Raw genomic sequence first — 20,255 nt, forward strand, 5'->3', positions numbered from 1 at the left:
GAAATGATGTGTGTGAGTCATGCCAAAGCACTTGAGAAGACTAATATAAGGATGAGCATTAAGCATCAACATAGTATTGAATAAATAAGATACAAGGTGCAAGGTGTCGTGGTTCTAAGACTGATAGTAGAATGGGGGGTAGGTATGAGGAGGCAAGATCCCAGCTATGGAGAAGTTGTACACACAAGATTTACGAGTTCAGGCCCTTCACGGTTGAAGTAATAGCCCTATGTCTCGGTGCTCGGAGGCGGTCGACTGGATTATATGTGTGTGGAGTTACAGGGGGTGCGGACCCTTGTCCCTGAGGAGGGGGGTGGCTTATATAGAGTTCGCCAGGCCCCACCCGCCCTAAGTTACAAAGGGTTTAAGGTACATAAAGATGGGGCTTTTCTAGTAACGCTAGTTATAAAGTGACATAAATGACCATTAAGTCTACAGAGTAAACATCCGACCGTTGCTGTTCAGAGGCCCCAAGACGGGATCTCACGGGTACAGAAGGTTGCGGCGGTGGAAAAGGTGTTTTATGGCTCTCCCGAAGGTTTCGGGGTATAAGAGTATATATAGGCGAAGGAAATAGGTCGGTGGAGCTGTGAGGGGCCCACGAGGGTGGGGGCGCGCCCTCCTACCTCGTGGCCGCCTCGATGCTTCCTTGACGTCCACTCCAAGTCGCCTGGATCACGTTTGTTCCAAAGAAGATCCTCATGAAGGTTTCATTCCGTTTGGATTCCGTTTGATATTCCTTTTCTGCGAAACAATGAAATAGGCAAAAAAAACAGCAATTTGCACTGGGCTTTCGGTTAATAGGTTAGACCAAAAAATAATATAAAAGGTATATTAAAGCCCATTAAACATCCAAAACAGATAATATAATAGCATGGAACAATAAAGAATTATAGATACGTTGGAGACGTATCATTGTCTAGTGTCAAAGGATTCAAGAAACCATGGCTTCATCATTAGCCAGAAGTAACAGGCACATGATGGTATGAATCTCTCCAAAGTTATTTTGGAACGGAGTCCTGATAGGATAATTCGCTTTTTGGTACGAAGTTCAGCAAGAGCCTATTGAATATCGCTATTTGGAAGGCCTTTGCTGAACTTCATACGAAAAGGGGAATTATCCTATCAAGACTCCGTTCCAAAATAATTTTGGAGAGCTTCATACCATCATGCGCCTGTTACTTTCGGCTAATTATGAAATGATGGATTTCTGCAATACTTTGACACAAGATAACGTGCACATATAGAATGGTAGATGAGATAAGAAAAAATATGGAACAACTTAATTATGCCCATCCATAATGGGGGCATTCTTGATAAATCTCTTATAAATCTCAAGAGAGTTTGTCGGGTAGGGGCGGAGGGGGTAGGAGACCGACAACATTTTTTTCTAGGGTTTGGATGTCCTCAAGAGTTGGTCGAGCGAGAGGGGGTTGATCGACGTCCCCCTCTCGACCCCTCGGCGATCCTCGACCCTCGACCCCTCGGCGATCCTCGACCCTCGACCCCTCGGCGACCCTCGACCCTCTACCCTAGTTCGCGACCCTCGGCCGCTCGGCAATCCTCGACACCCTCGTTCCTGATAAAAAATAAGAAGAGGAAGAAGAAAAAAAGAGGAGAAGAAGAAGGAATAGGGGGGAAGAAGAAAAAATAGAAGAGCAAAAAAAGAGGAACGCAAATTGCTAACAGGGGGTGCTCTCGTGGTCTAAAATCGGTCTATGCATGATAGATACATTTTACCTTAGTAACTTAGAAAAAATGTTATCGGGGAGGGGTATATCGACCCCCCGTCATGTCGAAGTTATCGAGGAGGGGGTATATCGACAACAACGACATACATACATGAAAAAAATTGTTATCGGGGAGGGGTATATCGACCCCCCCCCCCTCAATGTCCTGTCCTTTTTCTTCTTCTTCCTTCTTCCTTCTTCATAAAACTTTTCTAAAAATGTAACTTTTGCATATATAAAACTTTTTCTTCTTCTTCCTTCTTCCTTCTTCCTAGATATATAAAACTTTTCTAAAAATGTTACTAACCTAAAATGCACTAAATCAGAGAACATACATAGATAAAAAAATTCTAAAAATGTAACTTCTGCATATATGAACATATATACACAGAGAACATACATACATATATACATTTTTCTAAAAATGCAAAAAAATCATCATATATATGAACAAAAAATCTGGAAAAAAATTAGGACATATAATCATATATACACACATACATATAATCACACATACATATAATCTGGAAAAAATCATATATATATAAAGAATAGAGAGGGGAGGTCGGCCGAACCGAACATGGCGGTCTGGTCGGGGCAGGCCGGGGACGCGGGGCGTCGTCGGGGCAGGGCCACGGGGCGGTCGGCATCGAGGCAGGGGCACGGGGCAACGACGACGAGGCAGGGGGCAAGAGGCGGCGCGTCGGGGCAGGGCAGGGGCGCGGGGCAACGGCGACGAGGAGCGGGCGGCGACGGCGATGAGGAGCAGGCGGTGACCGTGACAGCGACCTCGGGGCGGCAACGGCGAGCACGGGCAGCCTGGCGGCGTCGATGAGCTCGACGTCGTGGGGGGGGGGGGCAAATGGTCGATAAAATTGAAAAATTTACAAGTGTTGCTTATATATACGAAGCATTGTTCCGTTTTGTGGCACCAACCGGGACCAATGCCCACCTTTGGTCCCGGCAGAGACCTTTGGTCCCGGTTGGTGGCACGAACAGGGACCAAAGGTTGGCATTGGTCCCGACTGGTGCCAAAAATCGGGACCAAAGGTATGCATTGGTCCTGGTTCGTGGCACCAACCGGGACCAATGGCTTGCACGTGCCAAAGTCGCGGTGCGGTGGGATGTTTAGTCCCACCTCGCTAGCTGAGGAGCGGTCGCCCTTGTTTATAAGCGCTGATGTATCCACCCATTTGAACTCCTCATTATTGCAGGCATACTAGCCTAAACTTGTCTCTCTGCTTGTGGTCCTGCTGGGCTCGGGCCTGCTGCGGGCCTGAATCCTAGCCCAATAGGGTTTCTAGTCGTATTCAGGCCGTGGTGGCCCAGTAGGTGACATTTTTTCCAGTTTTTTGTTTTGTTTTTTGCATTATTTACTTTATTTTGATTTTTGCTTTATTTTTTAATTCTTTTTTGCTTTTAGGTCACAAAAATTATAAACTTCCTGTTAGTGCCATTAGTTTTCAAATTTGAATAGTTTAAATTTGAATTCTTTGAAATTTGTGTGAATCACTAGTTTGTGATTAACTTTATTATAAAAATAGTTTTTGGAGTGATTCTTTTTCTTGCTATTTAATATTACTGTGTTTTATCATTATATTCAAAAACAGATTTTGTTATTTTAGTTTCTAACAAAAAAATCTTTATGTTAATTCTTTTTGCTATTAAAGTTTTTAACAAAAAAAATCTCTATGAAAATTCTTTTTGCTTTTATTGTTTTCAACAGAAAATACTTTGATAATTTTAGTTGCATAAATTTTATATAATTTTAGTTTCAATAATACTAGAGGTTTATAAAAGCCTTTTAGTTGATTTCTTTTGCTATTGGAGTTTTATAAAAGCTTTTAGTTGATTCTTTTTGCTATTGAAGAATATTATAGTTTTGTTTTAGTTGATCATAACAGAATAATTTAATTGATTACTTTTAGTTCATTCTTTTTGCTATTAGTTCATTCTTTTTTGTATTAGTTCATGAGCTAAATGACCCTTAAATTGAAAACCAGTACCAATGAACTCTGGAAAGGTTGAAAGTTGGCATGGTAACATCATTTCACCCACATAGCATGTGCTAAAAAGTTGAGAGGGTTACGGCAAAAACTGGATGCACTTCGTGTACAAAATGGACAATCTCTTTTGAAGTATCAGGGTTTTGGATGAAAACTCATCTGTTAGAAAGGGATTTCATTTTTTGAACTTATTTGAACTCCAGACTTTTCGTGTGTTCAAAATAAACTATTCAAAGCCATGTCATCAATTTTCAACCCTTTCTGACTTCATCTGGTATTTTTCATGTATTTACTAATTTTTGTAAGCTAAATGACACTGAAATTGAAAAGCACTACAAATGAACTCTGAAGGGGTTGAAAATTGGCAGGGTATCATCATTTCACCCACATAGCATGTGCTAAAAAGTTGAGAGGGTTGCGGCAAAAACTGGATGCACATCGTGTACAAAACGGACAATCTCTTTCGAAGTATCAGGGTTTCATACAGAAACTCGTCTGTTACAAAAGGCATTTCATTTCTTCACATGTAACTAAAGTGATATTATAGATCAAAGGCATCATCATAATAGTTGTGGAGAGAAAGTCTTCACTTTTTCTTCGCTTCTGTCCTTTTCTTATTGCGACGTAACCATGGATATTCTTCATCGTTTAACAGGGTGCTTGGGACAGCCTTGACTTTGAAGGGAGGAATTTCATGAAACTTTTCATAATCTTCAGACATGTCTGTCTTGCCCTCCAATCCCACGATGTCTCTTTTTCCTGAAAGAACCATGTGGCGCTTTGGCTCATCGTATGAGGTAGTCGTTTCCTTATCTTTTCTTTTTCTCGGTTTGGTAGACATGTCCTTCACATAGAAAACATGCGCCACATCATTGGCTAGGACGAATGGTTCGTCTGTGTACCCAAGATTGTTTACATCCACTGTTGTCATTCCGTACTGTGGGTCTACCTGTACCCCGCCTCCTGACAGATTGACCCATTTGCACTGAAACAAAGGGACCTTAAAATCATGTCCGTAGTTAAGTTCCCATATGTCCACTATGTAACCATAATATGTGCCCTTTCCCCTCTTAGTTGCTACATCAAAGCGGACACCGCTGTTTTGGTTGGTGCTCTCTTGATCTTGGGCGATCATGTAAAATGTATTCCCATTTATCTCGTACCCTTTGTAAGTCAATAGAGTCGAAGATGGTCCCCTGGCCAACGAGTACAGCTCATCAGAAACAGTGTTGTCACACCTGAGACATGTTTGCAACCAACTGCCGAAATTCCTGATGTGTTCACGTGTAATCCAGTCGTCACACTGCTCCGGGTGTTTGGAGCGCAGAATGTCTTGTGCTCATTGACATACGGGGTCACCAAGGTAGAGTTTTGTAGAAATGTGTAGGGCGCTTGAGACCAAGAATGCCCGTCCCTATATATTATTGAGTCCCCTCCTAGCGTGTCTTTTCCAGTCAGTCTCCCCTCATATCGCGATTGAGGGAGACCAATCTTCTTAAGGTCGGGAATGAAGTCAACACAAAACCCAATGACATCCTATGTTTGATGGCCCATGGAGATGCTTCCTTCTGGCCTAGCGCGGTAACGGACATATTTCTTTAGGACTCCCATGAACCTCTCAAAGGGGAACATATTGTGTAGAAATACAGGGCCCAGAATGATGATCTTTTCGACTAGATGAACTAGGACATGCGTCATGATATGAAGAAGGATGGTGGGAACACCAGCTCGAAACTGACAAGACATTGCGCCACATCACTCCTTAACCTTGGTAGGATTTCTGGATCGATCACCTTCTGAGGGATTGCATTGAGGAATGCACATAACTTCACAATAGCTAATCGAACGTTTTCCAGTAGAAGGCCCCTCAATGCAGCCGGAAGCAGTTGCATCATAATCACGTGGCAGTAATGAGACTTTAGGTTCTGAAACTTTTTCTCTGCCATATTTATTATTCCCTTTATATTCGACGAGAAGCCAGACGGGACCTTCATACTGAGCAGGCATTCAATGAAGATTTTCTTCTCTTCTTTGGTAAGAGCGTAGCTAGCAGGACCTTCATACTACTTTGGAGGCATGCCGTCTTTTTCATGCACACGTTGCTGGTCCTCCCGTGCCTCCGGTGTATTTTTTGTCTTCCCATACATGCGCAAGAAGCCTAGCAGGTTCACGCAAAGGTTCTTCGTCACGTGCATCACGTCGATTGAAGAGCGGACCTCTAGGTATTTCTAGTAGGGTAGGTCCCAAAATATAGATTTCTTCTTCCACATGCGTGCGCGTCCCTCAGCATCATTCGGAACAGATAGTTCGTCGGGACCCTTTCCAAAGATTACTTGTAAATCATTTACCATAGCAAGTACCTGATCACCGGTACAGATGGAGAGCTTCCTCTAGTGATCTGCCTCGCCTTTGAAATGCTTGCCTTTCTTTCGACATTGATGGTTGGTCGGAAGAAATCAACGATTCCCCAGGTACACATTCTTCCTACATTTGTCCAGGTATATACTTTCGGTGTCATCTAAACAATCAGGGCCGGGCCGGAAAATTCCGGGGCCATATGCGAAACTAAAAAATAGGGCCCTATGTCATTAGATTTTTTTCATTAAAAATATATCTCACTAGAAAAAAAATGTACTAGCTAGCGAGAAATTATAGTGTATATGACATAGTGTCTTACTCAGTTAGAGATTATGCGTCAATATTTGACAATTAGACGAACCATATAACTCACCTACTCTCGTGTCATGTCTAGTTGAACTACTATAATGTAATCTTTAACTGAGGAGGCAAGAACTGATCTCTGACGATTCTTGCCAAAAATTAATTAGAAATTAGCAGTAGGAGTAGGAGCCGAAGTTAATCAGGAAGAAGGAGTTTACAAACCGTAATTTTGAATTTTTACCTTAATTAACCTCCCCACTAAATTCATAATCTTCAAGATCATTTACGTTTTGAAACCTATACAAAGTCTTGGATTATCAGAACTGAGCAAAATCATCTGGATAGCTACAGTATAGCCATAAATATCTTCCATTCTATGAACATAGATTTATTCACGTAATGGTCTAATTAAGAGCCTGTCCGGCAGCCTTCCGCGGAGCGGAGCACGCGGAGCGGCCTTCTATCAGCTCCGTAAATTAAAACTAGATTGCCACTCCACTCCGGCGTGGAGCCGAGGGAATCCGAACGCGCCCTAACATGCATGATAACTCAAACGGCTGATGCTATGGACAAAAACTCAGACGAATCATCAGGTTCTAGCACTAACCTGCGGTCAGCGGCAGGCTACCTGTTTTGGCTGGGAGGAACTGTCCCGTGTCGCCCGTCGCCGGCGCTCTGGAGTCTGGATGCCGATTTTGTTTTGACGAGAGGAGAGGAACTATCACTGACTCGTCGTGCTGCCTGTCGCGGATCGATCCAACAATCCCGTTTCTAATCCGACGATCCCATTTCATGTTGGCTGTAGCGACGCCAGGGGGGCTGAGGATGTATGCACGTGAGATTCAGACCTTTGGCGATCGATCCCGTTTCCTTTTTTTAGATAATCGATCCTTGACTCACCTGGACGCGGCAGCGGCCCAACACCATGCAAGGCTAGCGCCCAGGAGTCTTCTTTTTTGAGCGACAGCGCTAAGGAGTAGTATAGGATTGTATAAAGATTTCGGGCCCCTAGATTTTATGGGCCCTGTGCGGGCCGCACATTGTGCACAACTATGGGCCCGGCCCTGTAAACAATGCGTGCATGCGTGGTATCCCTTGGTTGTCTATCCTGAAAGGTTACTGAGAGTAGGACAATCATTGATGGTTACAAACAGTAACGCATGCAGGTCAAATTCCTCCTATTTGTGCTCATCCCACACACTTACACCGTTTCCATTCCACAGCTATAAAAATTATTCAACTAATGGCCTTAGGTACACATCAATGTCGGTGTCGGGTTGCTTAAGGCCTTGGATGAGAACTGACATCATAATGAACTTCTGCTTCATGCATAGCCAAGAAGAAAGGTTATAGATATATAGAGTCACGGGCCAGGTGATGTGGTTGCTACTCTGCTCCCCAAAAGGATTAATGCCATCCGCGCTTAAACCAAACCATACGTTCCTTACGTCACCTGCAAACTCCTCCTAGTACTTTCTCTCGATTTTTCTCCACTGCGACCCGTCAGTGGATGCTCTCAACTTCCCGTCTTTTTCACGGTCCTCTCTATGCCATCGCATCAACTTGGCATGCTCCTTGTTTCTGAACAGACGTTTCAACCGTGGTATTATAGGAGCATTCCACATCACCTTGGCAGGAACCCACTTCCTGGGGAGCTCGCCTTCAACATCACCAGGGTCATCTTGTCTGATCTTATACCGCAATGCACCGCATACCGGGCATGCGTTCAAATCCTCGTACGCAGTGCGGTAGAGAATGCAGTCATTAGGGCATGTATGTATCTTCTGCACCTCCAATCCTAGAGGACATACAACCTTCTTTGTCGCGTATGTACTGTCGGGCAATTAGTTATCCTTTGGAAGCTTCTTCTTCAATATTTTCAGTAGCTTCTCAAATCCTATGTCAGGCACACCATTCTATGCTTTCCACTGCAGCAACGCCAGTACGGTACCGAGCTTTGTGTTGCCATCTTTGCAATTGGGGTACAACCTTTTTTTGTGATCCTCTAACATTCGATAGAACTTCAGCTTCTCCTTTTCACTTTCACACTGTCTCTTTGCATCAACAATGACCTGGCGGAGATCATCATCGGGCACATCGTCTGGTTCCTCTTGATCTTCAGCTTCCCCCGTTGCAGCATCACCATATTCAAGGGGCACATAGTTGTCATCATCCTCTTCTTCTTTGTTGTCTTCCATCATAACCCCTCTTTCTCCGTGCTTGGTCCAAACATTATAGTGTGGCATGAAACCCTTATAAAGCAGGTGGGTGTGAAGGGTTTTTGAGTCAGATTAAGACCTAGTATTCCCATAGCTAGGGCATGGACAACACATAAAACCATTCTGCTTGTTTGCCTCAGCCACTGCGAGAAAATTATGCAGGCCGTCAATGTACTCGGAGGTGCATCTGTTATCGTACATCCATTGCCGATTCATCTGCGTGCATTATACATAATTAAGTGTGTCAAAAACCATTACAGAACATCATGAATAGATAAGTGACCAAATTAATAGAAGTTCATCATCACATTAAAACCAAAATACATACATAGTTCTCATTGAACAACACATAGCTCTCCAGAGCATCTAATTAAACCATACATTGAAACTATGTAAAACATTTCAATGCAACAACAAATGCGATCATAATCGCAACCAAGGTAACAATTGATCCAATGGCATAATGATACCAAGCCTCGGTATGAATGACATATTTTCTAATCTTTCTAATCTTCAAGCGCATTGCATCCATCTTGATCTTGTGATCATCGACGACATACGCAACATGCAACTCCGATATCATCTTCTCCTCCTCAATTTTCTTTATTTTTTCCTTCAAGTAATTGTTTTCTTCTTCAACTAAATTTAATCTCTCGACAATAGGGTCGGTTGGAATTTCCGGTTCACATACCTCCTAGATAAAAAAATCTATGTCACGTTGGTCGGCATAATTGTCATAAACAATAAATGAACCAAATAATTATAAAAGATAATATATGCCACATCCGAATCATAGACAGGACGAGGGCCGACAGAGACGGATACCAAAACCATCGCACCATATAATAACAAACAATAATAAAAGTAAGAAAATTACACAAGTATCTATCTAAATCATACACGTAAGAACTTTTTTCTTTTAGAAAGAAGATAAGATCAAGAGGCTCACCATGGTGGTGCCGGCGACGAGATCGACGTAGGCGATCAACGGCGGTGTGGACGGGGACAGGACAGGACGGACCGCCAAACCTAGACAAATCTCGAGGAAAATGGAGCTTGCACAAGGAGCTTCGAGAAGAGAAAGCTTAAGTGTGGCTCGGGCATTTCATCGAAATCCTCATGTGCTTAGGAGGTGAGCTAGAGCACCACAAAGCTCTCCCCTCGCCAGCCAGAAAAATAGAGCAGCGGAGTGCTCTGCTCGCTGGCGAGGGGGTATATATAGGCATCTCACTGGTCCCGGTTCATGGCCCCCCTTTGGTCCCGGTTCCAGCCACGAACCAGGACCAATGGTTGTCGACCAGGAGCGAGGCCCATTGGTCCCGGTTCGTGTCTGGAACCGGGACCAAAGGGGCCCGATGAACCGGGACCAATGCCTCACGAACCGGCACCTATGCCCTCATGGGTCTCGGTTCATGACTGAATCGGGACTAATGGGTTGGCCATGCCTGGGCCAAAGCCATGTTTTCTACTAGTGCCTCCCTATATCCACCCGCGACCACTTCATAGCAATACGAAGGCCTATCTCATCCTCGTTAAAGTCGGACTCATCGAAGCGGCTGCCGTAGCTCGAGATCGCCGGAGATTGGATTGGATCAACTAAATCAGAGAAGGGAAGGAAAAGAGACGGTGGGAAGCGGAGTGAAGTGAGTGTAGGGTTTTCGGATTAGGGTTTTTGTGGGGACGGACTGGAGTCGGTCGTGTGCCGCGCTGACGTGGCGGGCGCGCTCCAGCGTGCCCAGGCCGCCCCATATCTGTGTTGGAAATATGCCCTAGAGGCAATAATAAAAGCATTATTATTATATTTCCTTGTTCATGATAATTGTCTTTTATTCATGCTATAATTGTGTTGTCCAGAAATCGTAATACATGTGTGAATAATAGACACCAACATGTCCCTAGTAAGCCTCTAGTTGACTAGCTCGTTGATCAACAGATAGTCATGGTTTCCTGACTATGGACATTGGATGTCATTGATAACGAGATCACATCATTAGGAGAATGATGTGATGGACAAGACCCAATCCTAAACATAGCACAAGATCGTATAGTTTGTTTGCTAGAGTTTTCCAATGTCAAGTATCTTTTCCTTAGACCATGAGATCGTGTAACTCCCGGATACCGTAGGAGTACTTTGGGTATACCAAACGTCACAACGTAACTGGGTGACTATAAAGGTATACTACGGGTATCTCCGAAAGTGTCTGTTGGGTTGACACGGATCAAGACTGGGATTTGTCACTCCGTATGACGGAGAGGTATCACTGGGCCCACTCGGTAATGCATCATCATTATGAGCTCAAAGTGACCAAGTGTCTGGTCACGGGATCATGCATTACGGTACGAGTAAAGTGACTTGCCAGTAACGAGATTGAATGAGGTATTGGGATACCGACGATCGAATCTCGGGCAAGTAACATACCGATTGACAAAGGGAATTGTATACGGGGTTGCTTGAATCCTCGACATCGTGGTTCATCCGATGAGATCATCGAGGAGCATGTGGGAGCCAACATGGGTATCCAGATCCCGCTGTTGGTTATTGACCGGAGAGCAATCTCGGTCATGTCTACATGTCTCCCGAACCCGTAGGGTCTACACACTTAAGGTTCGGTGATGCTAGGGTTGTAGGGATATGTATATGCAGTAACCCGAATTTTTTTTGGAGTCCTGGATGAGATCCCGGACGTCACGAGGAGTTCCGGAATGGTCCGGAGGTAAAGAATTATATATAGGAAGTGCTATTTCGGCCATCGGGACAAGTTTGGGGGTCACCGGTATTGTACCGGGACCACCGGAAGGGTCCCGGGGGTCCACCGGGTGGGGCCACCTATCCCGGAGGGCCCCATGGACTGAAGTGGGAAGGGATCCACCCCAAAGTGGGCTGGGGCGCCACTTCCCCCTAGGGCCCATGCGCCTAGGGTGGGGAAACCCTAAAAGGGGGCGCCCCTTGCTTGGGGGGCAAGCCCCCCACCCCTTGGCCGCCGCCCTCCCTAGGAGATTGCATCTCCTAGGGCCGCCGCCCCCCCTAGGCCCCCTATATATAGTGGGGGGAGGAAGGGCCTCACACCCATGCTCCTGGCGCCTCCCTCTCCCTCTCCAACACCTCCTCCTCCTCCATAGAGCTTGGCGAAGCCCTGCCGGAGTACTGCAGCTCCATCACCACCACGCCGTCGTGCTGCTGCTGGAGCCATCTTCCTCAACCTCTCCTTCCCCCTTGCTGGATCAAGAAGGAGGAGACGTTACGCTGACCGTACGTGTGTTGAACACGGAGGTGCCGTCCGTTCGGCGCTAGGATCTCCGGTGATTCGGATCACGTCGAGTACGACTCCCTCATCCCCGTTCTTTGAACGCTTCCGCTCGCGATCTACAAGGTACGTAGATGCATCCAATCACTCGTTGCTAGATGAACTCATAGATGGATCTTGGTGAAACCGTAGGTTTTTGTTTTCTGCAACGTTCCCCAACAGTGGCATCATGAGCTAGGTCTATGCGTAGTTCTCTTTGCACGAGTAGAACACAATTTGTTGTGGGCGTAGATGTTGTCAACTTTCTTGCCGCTACTAGTCTTATTTTGCTTCAGCGGTATTGTGGGATGAAGCGGCCCAGACCAACCTTACACGTACGCTTACGTGAGACCGATTCCACCGACTAACATGCACCAGTTGCATAAGGTGGCTGGCGGGTGTCTGTCTCTCCCACTTTAGTTGGAGCGTATTCAATGAAAAGGGTCCTTATGAAGGGTAAATAGAAGTTGACAAGTCACGTTGTGGCTTTCACGTAGGTAAGAAAACGTTCTTGCTAGAACCCTATTGCAGCCACGTAAAACTTGCAACAACAATTAGAGGACGTCTAACTTGTTTTTGCAGCAAGTGTTTTGTGATGTGATATGGCCAAAGTTGTGATGAATGATGAATGATATATATGTGATGTATGAGATATTCATGCTATTGTAATAGGAATCACGACTTGCATGTCGATGAGTATGACAACTGGCAGGAGCCATAGGAGTTGTCTTTATTTTTTGTATGACCTGCGTGTCATTGAGAAACGCCATGTAAATTACTTTACTTTATTGCTAAACGCGTTAGCCATAGTAGTAGAAGTAATAGTTGGCGAGCAAATTCATGGAGACACGATGATGGAGATCATAATGATGGAGATCATGGTGTCATGCCGGTGACAAGATGATCATGGAGCCCCAAGATGGAGATCAAAGGAGCTATGTGATATTGGCCATATCATGTCACTATTATTATTTGATTGCATGTGATGTTTATCATGTTTTTGCATCTTGTTTACTTAGAACGACAGTAGTAAATAAGATGATCCCTCATAATAATTTCAAGAAAGTGTTCCCCCTAACTGTGCACCGTTGCGACAGTTCGTTGTTTCGAAGCACCACGTGATGATCGGGTGTGATAGATTCTAACGTTCACATACAACGGGTGTAAGACAGATTTACACATGCAAACACTTAGGTTGACTTGACGAGCCTAGCATGTACAGACATGGCCTCGGAACACAGAAGACAGAAAGGTCGAGCATGAGTCGTATAGAAGATGTTCACCGATGTTGACTAGTCCGTCTCACGTGATGATCGGACACGGTCTAGTTAACTCAGATCATGTTATACTTAGATGACTGGCGGGATGTCTATCTAAGTGGGAGTTCATTGAATAATTTGATTAGATGAACTTAATTATCATGAACTTAGTCTAAAATATTTACAATATGTCTTGTAGATCAAATGGCCAACGTAGTCCTCAACTTCAACGCGTTCCTAGAGAAAACCAAGCTGAAAGACGATGGCAGCAACTACACAGACTGGGTCCGGAACCTGAGGAGCATCCTCATAGCTGCCAAGAAAGATTATGTCCTACAAGCACCGCTAGGTGACGCACCTGTTCTCCCTGCAGAACAAGACGTTATGAACGCTTGGCAGGCACGTACCGATCACTACTCCCTCGTTCAGTGCGGCATGCTTTACAGCTTAGAGCCGGGGCTCCAAAAACGTTTTGAGAGACACGGAGCATATGAGATGTTCGAAGAGCTGAAAATGGTTTTCCAAGCTCATGCCCGGGTCGAGAGATATCAAGTCTCCGACAAGTTCTTCAGCTGTAAGATGGAGGAAAACAGTTCTGTCAGTGAGCACATACTCACTATGTCTGGGTTGCATAACTGCTTGACTCAGCTGGGAGTTAATCTCCCGGATGACGCGGTCATTGACAGAATCCTTCAGTCGCTTCCACCGAGCTACAAGAGCTTTGTGATGAACTTCAATATGCAGGGAATGGAAAAGACCATTCCTGAAGTATTTGCAATGCTGAAATCAGCAGAGGTAGAAGTCAAAAAGGAACATCAAGTGTTGATGGTGAATAAAACCACTAAGTTCAAGAAAGGCAAAGGTAAGAAAACCTTCAAGAAGGATGGCAAGGGAGTTGCCGCGCCCGGCAAGCAAGCTGTTGGGAAGAAGCCAAAGAATGGACCCAAGCCCGAGACTGAGTGTTTTTATTGCAAGGGAAGTGGTCACTGGAAGCGGAACTGCCCCAAATACTTAGCGGACAAGAAGGCCGGCATCACGAAAGGTATATGTGATATACATGTAATTGATGTGTACCTTACCAGTACTCGTAGTAGCTCTTGGGTATTTGATACCGGTGCAGTTGCTCATATTTGTAACTCAAAGCAGGAACTTCGGAATAAGCGGAGACTGGCGAAGGACGAGGTGACGATGCGCGTCGGGAATGGTTCCAAGGTCGATGTGATCGCCGTTGGCACGCTACCTCTACATTTACCTACGGGATTAGTTTTGAACCTCAGTAATTGTTATTTAGTGCCAAGTTTGAGCATGAACATTGTATCAGGATCTCGTTTAATACGAGATGGCTACTCATTTAAATCCGAGAATAATGGTTGTTCTATTTATATGAGAGATATGTTTTATGGTCATGCTCCGATGGTGAATGGTTTATTATTAATGAATCTCGAGCGTAATGCTACACATATTCATAGTGTGAATACCAAAAGATGTAAGATTGATAATGATAGTCCCACATACTTGTGGCACTGCCGCCTTGGTCACATAGGTGTCAAACGCATGAAGAAGCTCCATGCAGATGGACTTTTAGAGTCTCTTGATTATGAATCATTTGACACGTGCGAACCATGCCGCATGGGTAAAATGACCAAGACTCCGTTCTCAGGAACAATGGAGCGAGCGACCAACTTATTGGAAATCATACATACTGATGTGTGCGGTCCAATGAGTGTTGAGGCTCGCGGTGGCTATCGTTATGTTCTCACCCTCACTGATGACTTGAGTAGATATGGATATATCTATTTAATGAAACACAAGTCTGAGACCTTTGAAAAGTTCAAGGAATTTCAGAGTGAGGTTGGGAATCAACGTGACAAAAAAATCAAGTTCCTACGATCAGATCGTGGAGGAGAATACTTGAGTCACGAATTTGGCACACACTTAAGAAAATGTGGAATAGTTTCACAACTCACGCCGCCTGGAACACCTCAGCGTAATGGTGTGTCCGAACGTCGTAATCGCACTCTATTAGATATGGTGCGATCTATGATGTCTCTTACCGATTTACCGCTATCTTTTTGGGGCTATGCTTTAGAGACTGCCGCATTCACTTTAAATAGGGCTCCGTCGAAATCTGTTGAGACGACACCATATGAATTATGGTTTGGGAAGAAACCTAAGCTGTCATTTCTAAAATTTTGGGGATGCGATGCTTATGTCAAGAAACTTCAACCTGAAAAGCTCGAACCCAAGTCGGAAAAATGCGTCTTCATAGGATACCCTAAAGAAACTATTGGGTATACCTTCTACCTCAGATCCGAAGGCAAGATCCTTGTTGCCAAGAATGGATCCTTTCTAGAGAAAGAGTTTCTCTCGAAAGAAGTAAGTGGGAGGAAAGTAGAACTTGATGAAGTATTACCTCTTGAACCGGAAAATGGCGCAACTCAAGAAAATGTTCCTGAGGTGCCTGTACCGACTAGAGAGGAAGTTAATGATGATGATCATGAAACTTCAGATCAAGTTGCTACTGAACTTCGTAGGTCCACAAGGACACGTTCCGCACCAGAGTGGTACGGCAACCCTGTCTTGGAAATCATGTTGTTAGACAACGGTGAACCTTCGAACTATGAAGAAGCGATGGTGGGCCCGGATTCCGACAAATGGCTAGAAGCCATGAAATCCGAGATAGGATCCATGTATGAAAACGAAGTATGGACTTTGACTGACTTGCCCGTTGAGCTTCGAGCCATAGAAAATAAATGGATCTTTAAGAAGAAGACAGACGCGGATGGTAATGTGACCATCTATAAAGCTCGGCTTGTCGCTAAGGGTTATCGACAAGTTCAAGGGGTTGACTACGATGAGACTTTCTCACCGGTAGCGAAGCTAAAGTTTGTCCGAATCATGTTAGCAATTGCCGCATTCTATGATTATGAGATATGGCAAATGGACATCAAAACGGCATTCCTTAATGGTTTCCTTAAGGAAGAATTGTATATGATGCAGCCGGAAGGTTTTGTCGATCCTAAGAATGCTAACAAGGTGTGCAAGCTCCAACGCTCGATTTATGGGCTGGTGTAAGCATCTCGGAGTTGGAACATTTGCTTTGATGAGATGATCAAAGCGTTTGGGTTTACGCAGACTTATGGAGAAGTCTGCGTTTACAAGAAAGTGAGTGGGAGCTCTGTAGAATTTCTCATATTATATGTAGATGACATACTTTTGATGGGAAATGATATAGAACTCTTGAACAGCATTAAGGCCTACTTGAATAAGAGTTTTTCAATGAAGGACCTTGGAGAAGCTGCTTATATATTAGGCATCAAGATCTATAGAGATAGATCAAGACGCCTCATAGGTCTTTCACAAAGCACATACCTTGATAAGATATTGAAGAAGTTCAATATGGATCAGTCTAAGAAGGGGTTCTTGCCTGTGTTACAAGGTGTGAAATTGAGATCAGCTCAATGTCCGACCACGGCAGAAGATATAGAAGAGATGAGCGTCATCCCCTATGCCTCTGCCATAGGTTCTATTATGTATGCCATGCTATGTACCAGACCTGATGTAAACCTTGTCGTAAGTTTGGTAGGTAGGTACCAAAGTAATCCCGGCAAGGAACACTGGACAGCGGTCAAGAATATCCTGAAGTACCTGAAAAGGACTAAGGAAATGTTTCTCGTTTATGGAGGTGACGAAGAGCTCGTCGTAAAGGGTTACGTCGACCCTAGATTCGACACAGATCTAGATGACTCTAAGTCACAAACCGGATACGTGTATATTTTGAATGGTGGGGCAGTAAGCTGGTGCAGTTGCAAGCAGAGCGTCGTGGCGGGATCTACATGTGAAGCGGAGTACATGGCAGCCTCAGAGGCAGCACATGAAGCAATATGGGTGAAGGAGTTCATCACTGACCTAGGAGTCATACCCAATGCGTCGGGGCCAATCAAACTCTTCTGTGACAACACTGGAGCTATTGCACTTGCCAAGGAGCCCAGGTTTCACAAGAAGACAAGGTACATCAAGCGTCGCTTCAACTCCATTCGTGAAAATGTTCAAGATGGAGACATAGATATTTGTAAAGTACATACGGACCTGAATGTAGCAGATCCATTGACTAAACCTCTCCCTAGAGCAAAACATGATCAACACCAGAATTCCATGGGTGTTCAATTCATCACAATGTAACTAGATTATTGACTCTAGTGCAAGTGGGAGACTGTTGGAAATATGCCCTAGAGGCAATAATAAAAGCATTATTATTATATTTCCTTGTTCATGATAATTGTCTTTTATTCATGCTATAATTGTGTTATCCAGAAATCGTAATACATGTGTGAATAATAGACACCAACATGTCCCTAGTAAGCCTCTAGTTGACTAGCTCGTTGATCAACAGATAGTCATGGTTTCCTGACTATGGACATTGGATGTCATTGATAACGAGATCACATCATTAGGAGAATGATGTGATGGACAAGACCCAATCCTAAACATAGCACAAGATCGTATAGTTCGTTTGCTAGAGTTTTCCAATGTCAAGTATCTTTTCCTTAGACCATGAGATCGTGTAACTCCCGGATACCGTAGGAGTACTTTGGGTATACCAAACGTCACAACGTAACTGGGTGACTATAAAGGTATACTACGGGTATCTCCGAAAGTGTCTGTTGGGTTGACACGGATCAAGACTGGGATTTGTCACTCCGTATGACGGAGAGGTATCACTGGGCCCACTCGGTAATGCATCATCATTATGAGCTCAAAGTGACCAAGTGTCTGGTCACGGGATCATGCATTACGGTACGAGTAAAGTGACTTGCCAGTAACGAGATTGAATGAGGTATTGGGATACCGACGATCGAATCTCGGGCAAGTAACATACCGATTGACAAAGGGAATTGTATACGGGGTTGCTTGAATCCTCGACATCGTGGTTCATCCGATGAGATCATCGAGGAGCATGTGGGAGCCAACATGGGTATCCAGATCCCGTTGTTGGTTATTGACCGGAGAGCAATCTCGGTCATGTCTACATGTCTCCCGAACCCGTAGGGTCTACACACTTAAGGCTCGGTGATGCTAGGGTTGTAGGGATATGTATATGCAGTAACCCGAAATTTTTTTGGAGTCCTGGATGAGATCCCGGACGTCATGAGGGGTTCCGGAATGGTCCGGAGGTAAAGAATTATATATAGGAAGTGCTATTTCGGCCATCGGGACAAGTTTCGGGGTCACCGGTATTGTACCGGGACCACCGGAAGGGTCCCGGGGGTCCACCGGGTGGGGCCACCTATCCCGGAGGGCCCCATGGACTGAAGTGGGAAGGGATCCACCCCAAAGTGGGCTGGGGCGCCACTTCCCCCTAGGGCCCATGCGCCTAGGGTGGGGAAACCCTAAAAGGGGGCGCCCCTTGCTTGGGGGGCAAGCCCCCCACCCCTTGGCCGCCGCCCTCCCTAGGAGATTGCATCTCCTAGGGCCGCCGCCCCCCCTAGGCCCCCTATATATAGTGGGGGGAGGAAGGGCCTCACACCCATGCTCCTGGCGCCTCCCTCTCCCTCTCCAACACCTCCTCCTCCTCCATAGAGCTTGGCGAAGCCCTGCCGGAGTACTGCAGCTCCATCACCACCACGCCGTCGTGCTGCTGCTGGAGCCATCTTCCTCAACCTCTCCTTCCCCCTTGCTGGATCAAGAAGGAGGAGACGTTACGCTGACCGTACGTGTGTTGAACGCGGAGGTGCCATCCGTTCGGCGCTAGGATCTCCGGTGACTCGGATCACGTCGAGTACGACTCCCTCATCCCCGTTCTTTGAACGCTTCCGCTCACGATCTATAAGGTACGTAGATGCATCCAATCACTCGTTTCTAGATGAACTCATAGATGGATCTTGGTGAAACCGTAGGAAAATTTTTGTTTTCTGCAACGTTCCTCAACAATCTGCCCTACAATTGGGCGAGGCCGGTTTGAGGCCCCGAGGTGCGTCGGTTTTTTAACTAGTCAGTGGTCGGGCGGACGTCTGGGCATTTGGGGATGGTTTTGGTGCCCGGCTGTAGACGCTCTTAGGACATTTGGCCCACCGTCCAGCGATAGTAGCTTTTCCTTATAAAAATTTCTTGTCTTTTTTATGTGAGTGTGTCCACGGAGTATTTTTTTACACTTGCGGATACTATTTTCCCTTACGAGAAGCGAGTCACGGATCAAGCCATCCACTTGTCACACGGTCCATGACACAAGCCGGGCATCTCAACCAAACCGTAGGGAGGAGTGATACGCACACGATATTGTGCGCAAGACAGCAAATATCTGTTCATCCATGCATGTATCAAAGTCCAGCGGACGGTTACATCAAAAAGAAAAAGGTCCGGTGAACGGTTTCAGCGGTCGAGCATACAGTTGTCGTCCGCGCAGCAATTCCGAACTGTAGGCCATTGACGTCCTCCACCACTGTTTGCGACAAAGATCGCCGCAGAAATGTCAGTTTCAGGCCTTGTTTGGTTCGGCTGTGGATTTTTAAAAGCAGCTGTGAAAAATCCGCTGTAGAAAAATAGCTGTGGAAAATCTGATGTGAAAAAGATTTAGGTCATTTGGTAAACCAGCTGATACAGCTTTTTCAGATTTTGGCTCGTAGCGGAATCAGATTTTGGAAAGCACGTCCTGGGCTGCTTCTGCTTTTGGTTCAGATTTTGGCAGCGGATTTCTAAAATCGGATTCTGCTGGGTTCACCCTTTGATTCAGATTCTACTGCGCGGCAGCGGAATCCGTCGATAAAACCTAAACCAAACATGGCCTCAGTGCACGTACCGCGGCCACCTCGTGTGTGCGCCACCTCGTGTGTGCTTGGATAGGCTTCGAGCTCTAGATCAGGCTGACCCCATCCTGATCTACTCCAATCCCAGCAGCTAACTGCAGCCGCACTTAATCCTACTCCTTCTGTCCGCGAATAAGTGTACATCTAGCTTTTGTTTTAAGTCAAAGTTTTAATATTTTGACCAACTTTATAAAAAAAATAGTAGTAACATATATGACATTATATCAATATATTATCAAAGTAAATTTCAAAACGAATATAGTGATACTAATTTGGTGCCATAAATGCTTTTA

The sequence above is a fragment of the Triticum urartu genome, chromosome 6A (assembly GCF_056163025.1).
Source record: "Triticum urartu cultivar PI428250 chromosome 6A, HENAU_Tu73, whole genome shotgun sequence".
NCBI classification, from domain to species: Eukaryota; Viridiplantae; Streptophyta; class Magnoliopsida; order Poales; family Poaceae; genus Triticum; species Triticum urartu.